Source organism: Lynx rufus, unplaced genomic scaffold (assembly GCF_022079265.1).
Source record: "Lynx rufus isolate CCGP_SWC_20201006 ecotype Redwood Valley unplaced genomic scaffold, mLynRuf1.p SCAF_10, whole genome shotgun sequence".
Classification (NCBI taxonomy): domain Eukaryota; kingdom Metazoa; phylum Chordata; class Mammalia; order Carnivora; family Felidae; genus Lynx; species Lynx rufus.
The window spans coordinates 64,256,339-64,262,104 of record NW_025814824.1 but is presented as its reverse complement, the minus strand read 5'-3'; positions in this window follow the sequence as shown (position 1 = coordinate 64,262,104).

Here is a 5,766-nt window from a genome sequence, read left to right as displayed (position 1 = left end):
AAGGATTGAATGCTAGTGCCCCCTTCTACCCCCCCCCCACTCAATTTATGTGTGAAAATCCTAACCTTCAATGTGATTGTATTAGGAGATGGGACCTTTATGAGGTGATTAGGCCATGGGGTTGGAGGTTCCATGTGTGATTAGTGTCTTTATAAAAGAAAAGGCACCTCAGAGAGCTCTCACCCCTCTACCAGCTGAGGACAAAGGGATAAGACAGTCATGTATAGACCAGGAAGCAGGCCTAAATCAGACACCAGATCTGCTGATTCCTTGATCTAGGACTTTCCAGCCTCCAGAACTGTGAAAATAAATTTCAGTTGTTTGTAAGCAACCCAGTTTATGGTATTCTGTTACAGCAGCCAAAATAGACTGACACCAACTATTCTGAGAAATGAAAAATCCATAAAACAGATAATAACGGAAGAAAGAGATCCAGAGCAGGATGGAAATCACAATAGACACTTTAGGATTTTCACCTTTATCAAAGTGGGAAGTATTTTGTCTCATAAAATAATACCTATTGGGGCGCCTGGGTGGCGCAGTTGGTTAAGCGTCCAACTTCAGCCAGGTCACGATCTCGCGGTCCGTGAGTTCGAGCCCCGCGTCAGGCTCTGGGCTGATGGCTCAGAGCCTGGAGCCTGTTTCCCATTCTGTGTCTCCCTCTCTCTCTGCCCCTCCCCCGTTCATGCTCTGTCTCTCTCTGTCCCAAAAATAAATAAACGTTGAAAAAAAAATTTTTTTTTAAATAATACCTAGAGGAGTAGGAATACGAAAGGAACAAAAAAGAGGGAGGGAAAATACTTTTGTTTCTAAACACAAAGAACATGCCACTATCTACCATGCTTTTCACATCAAAAAAATTAGGTTCAAGATAGTATAATAGGAATAATAGCAACTTTACAAAACAATTCAATAATTTCAAGACACATAGAAATCTAGTTTAAGAAATTCTAAAATTGTTTTTAGGAATCATATGCATTACCTTGGAATAAGATTTCTAAGTAAATGGTTTAGATGAAATGTTTATTATATGTTTGTAAATAAACTTTTTAACAGCATAAACATCATTCTTGACATATTCAGTGTTTCTTGATATTAACCAAGGAATAATTAGTTTAAATATAGATATCCCGGCTCTTAGATTATTGTGACAGTTGAATATGGTTAGTTGCACTCTGTTTTTAAACAAATCATCTGGGGCGCCTGGGTGGCTCAGTCTGTTAAGAGTCCGACTTCGGCTCAGGTCACGATCTCGCGGTCCGTGAGTTCGAGCCCCGCGTCGGGCTCTGGGCTGATGGCTCAGAGCCTGGAGCCTGCTTCCGATTCTGTGTCTCCCTCTCTCTCTGCCCCTCCCCCGTTCATGCTCTGTCTCTCTCTGTCTCAAAAATAAATAAAAAACATTAAAAAAAAATAAAAAAATAAACAAATCATGTGTAGGAGGACGCATGCTGCTTACCTAGTTTTTAATTTTTGACATTACCATATGCTATAATTTAAGCCATCTTCAGAAATTGATTGCTGCTTCGAGAATATAAGCTGTTTGAAGAAATGTTCATGCATTTACAATGCAGGTAATACTATATTCTAAAATAAAAACAATAGTATCATGAGTTTTAGAGAAGTAAAAGGAACAAAATACAAAATAAAAATGTTCTCATATTCATGTACTCTTTAGAGTAGTCAAAATGAACGATGTTACTGCATGGGTAAATTAATAGAAAACTGGGGAGATAATTTCACAGCAAAATCTCCAAAGGGGAGGAGAAGGGGACCTTCCATATCTCAATCAGGGCTGCTTTTGCAACATCACAAAATATTACTTTTTGATAAGGATAGAAATAAATGCAATTTTGTAACCGGTGAGGAGGAGATTGAAGAGAATATTTTTTGATGAAAGTCTCAAAATGCAGTCCATTTCTACCCAGATCAAAAAGGAAAGGGAAGAAAAGCACAATCACCCTTTTATAGGTTACAAATTAAGTGAAGAGGTGATCTTTCTCCATCTCTCATCTTTGAAAGTGATGTGATGTTTTGAAGAGTAATTACCAAATCTTTGTGTAATATGTTACTACCTTTGTGAAATATGGAGACAGAATATCAGTTGGGTTGCATCATTGAACTTATACAGAATTGCTTGTGTGATATTCATAAATAGCTGGACCCTATGTGGCTGGTGGATCTTTCAGAACTCTAACAGAAATTGCCAATGAGGAATATAGCAATTTGTTCCCTTGGAAAATATAAGCCTTATGGCTATTGGTTATTATATTTGCACATGATTTAAGCACAATCCTTCCTAGAGATTAAAAAAATTAAAAAGTCCATAGTCCTTGGTATCATTTCTAACTCTTTAACACTCTAAGTTCAGTCACTTGTACCAGTGTGTAATCTTAAAGTCCCAAAGAGACTTTATAAAATTTAATTTAGTATAAACATAATTTGAAGTTAGCTAAAATATATTCTTAGTTAGTGGCATCACGTAGTGGAAAGAGCACTGTATTTGAAGAGAAAAAATGTGAATTTGAGTTACAAATGTTTACTCATTAGCTAAATTGTGTCTTCATTCATAAAACATGATGTCTATTCTGGAAACATAATAGGATTATTATGGTTATTAAGTGGAATGATATATTTAAGTTTTAGCAAACTAGAAAGCACTGTAGGAATATGATATATGATTATTATTAGCTGCTAAATTAATAGAGGTAGAGTGAAAGGAATTTACATTTGTTGATTATGTAATGTGGTGTTGAGCAGTTAGCGTATATTATCTCATGAATTCCTGTTAATCTTAATTTTAGAAATGAGGTGACATTACGAGAGGTCATGTAACTCACTCACCATAACTTATCTAGTAACTAGAAGAATCGAGTCTTACTGAAAATTCATTCTCTTTCTACCTACCTCACACTGTTATCATGAGAAATTGTTATTATTGGGACAGCACGGAGAACTCTATTTTCACCCATGACTTAATGTGTTTTTTTTTAAATGTTTATTTATTTTTGAGAGAGAGAGGTACACACAGAGTATGAGCAGGGGAGGGTCAGAGACAGAGGGAGACAGAATCTGAAGTAGGCTCCAGGCTCTGATCTATCAGCACAGAGCCATACGCGGGGCTCGACCTCACAAACGGTGAGATACCAGAGCCACTGTCGGTGGCTGCAACCTAATGGACTGAACCACCCAGGAGCCCCAGCATGATTGAATTTTTTTAACTGTAATTAGTTGTATGTTACGATGCATTAGATATCATTTTTATCCCACTTTGGATTCTTTAGACTCCATGAGTCCATACATTGTCAATCAGGTTCATATAGAGCTTCAAATACCTTGATACGTCACAATCTGTAGTATCTCCCTTTGCGAACCTACTTGGAATTCGTGTATGTGCAGTCTGGAAGTAAGGAAAACCAATGCACAGTGGGCTACCCCTGATTCTAATGGGACATAATTAAAGGGATAAATATTTCTCTCTTTCAACTCCCTGGGAAATAGTTCTGAGATACATATTGTAAGGTACTTTAGAAGGAGCCTTTTCTGACACTAACCTGGCAAGGTGGTTGGGACACCAAATTACAACCTGGTGAGGGAGGAAGTCTTTTTGTTTTGTTTTGTTTTGTTTTGTTTTGTTTTGTTTTGTTTTGTTTGGTGGAGAATATATCAAAGGGGGGAAGTCTTGGTTTCCACTTGGCCTTTGCTGGCAGAGGCAGGAGTAGAGCCAGTTTTTCTGTAGTGTTCAGCTGGAGTAGACCAGTTATTGTCTAAAATTTGTCTTTCTAAACTGCTTTTTTCCTGGTCCTTGCCTAAAGAAAATAGGCATTCTATTGGAGATTTTTTTGCACCTTTTGGTGTTTCTGAATTTCTGATTTCTTCCACACTAAATCTAGGATATACGAGGCAAAGGAAACACACAAACAAAAAACTGACAACAGCAAAAACAGGAAGCTCCCTGTGTGTTGTTTCTCAGATCCTTACGTCCCCAGCTGGTCTGCCTTCTACTCTCTATGTATGATTAGCCTCCTTATGTATATTTTAAATAATATGTTCAAGGTTTTTAGATTTAATTAGCAAGAGAAATAGGAAAAGGTTTTTTACTCCACCTTTCTGGAAGCTAAAGTCCCTGGGGAGCTTTACATAGTACTTATGCCCATACTCACTCTAGACCACTTAATCAGACTCTGATTAAGATCATGTGTATGTGTTTTTTTATTTGATATATATGCTCAATTAACTAAAGGATGATTCTGCAGCTTTCGTTACTTTACCCTCAAGTCTTGAATGCCTCATTCTGAAGATCCAGTTCACACCTTGTAAATTCCAGCAGAAAGGATCCTGATTCTGATACACTCTGAATCTGATACCTAAACACTCCTTTATAAAGGTTCCATGGGATCAAAGATCATCATTCATGGAAGGTTTGTGTTATGAGTCCCACAATTTTGCTACCTGTAACCAGAAAGATTCTACATTTTCAATATCCCTCCTCTTACCAGTACTTTGTAAAATTAAGGGTTTTGTAATTTTTTTTTTTGCTCATGAACTGTTTAAAATTCTGTTTGAGAAAGGGATGGAGAGAGAGACAGGGGGTTAATTGCATATAATATCAGGGAAATCTACCTGTATACAAACTGATTTATAGACAGGTAGGAACCCATGTGTACATAGAAAAAAATTGACTTGTACATATAAAAGGCAAACAGTTATAGCCTTCATGAGATTCACTTTCCACTTATAAAATATCATTATATGTAAAATGCTATTATCTATACAATTAATGTATCTCAGATTATTTTTTTCTTAAATTTTATTTAATTGCAACAATAAATTTCAGTTCTATATTTTCTGTTACTCATACACTATAGGCATATTCTTTCTTTTTAAAAGAAATCAAGAGGAATTTTTTGTGTTATTTGCATTAGCATGATAATTGCCTTTTTTAAATGTATTATCCTAGAATGAAAGGTATACACTTGATAAATTTATAACATTAATGGCTGTCTGCAAACATGTGTTTGTATGTATGTGTGTGTATTTACCTAAATGGCTATAATAAAAATAAATCTTAGTAATTGCTAGTTGAAAGATTTTTGTTTCGTTGATATAACAGAATATCCATTTTTGAAAAAGAGACACCCATTTCTCTCTTTGTGGATATTCAAAAAAGAAAAATAAAAAGAATAATATACAAATTAAACAACAGGTTGAGAAAAAATAAGGATGGCTCAAAGATTTGCTATGCAAATGATAACCAAAAAATAAAATAGAAATTGCGGAGTGCCTGAGTGTCTCAGTTGGTTGAGCATCCAACTCTTGACTTTGTCTCAGGTCTTGATCCCCAGGTCATGAGATCGAACCCCATGTCAGGCTCCGTGCTGAGCATGGAGCCTGCTTAAGATTCTCTCTCTCTCACTCTCCCTCTGCCCCTCTCCCCTGCTTGCACTCTCTTTCTCTGTCTCTCTCTCTCTCTCTCTCTCTCTATATATATATATATGTACATATATATATATATATATATATATATATATAAATGGGAATATAAATGCTCAAATTTATCTGCTAGAGGAAATACATTATGGTAGACAAAAATATATTTGAAAATTAAGAATTATGAATAAATTAATATTGTGTAGTAAGCTAAAAAAATACACCCCTCAAAAGATAATTTTGTACATGAAAGAAATGGAATATTAAATCACTGAAGAAGAAAACATAAGGTCTAATTCAGGCCATTATGAAAGGATAACTGGTAAACATTTGGAAGAA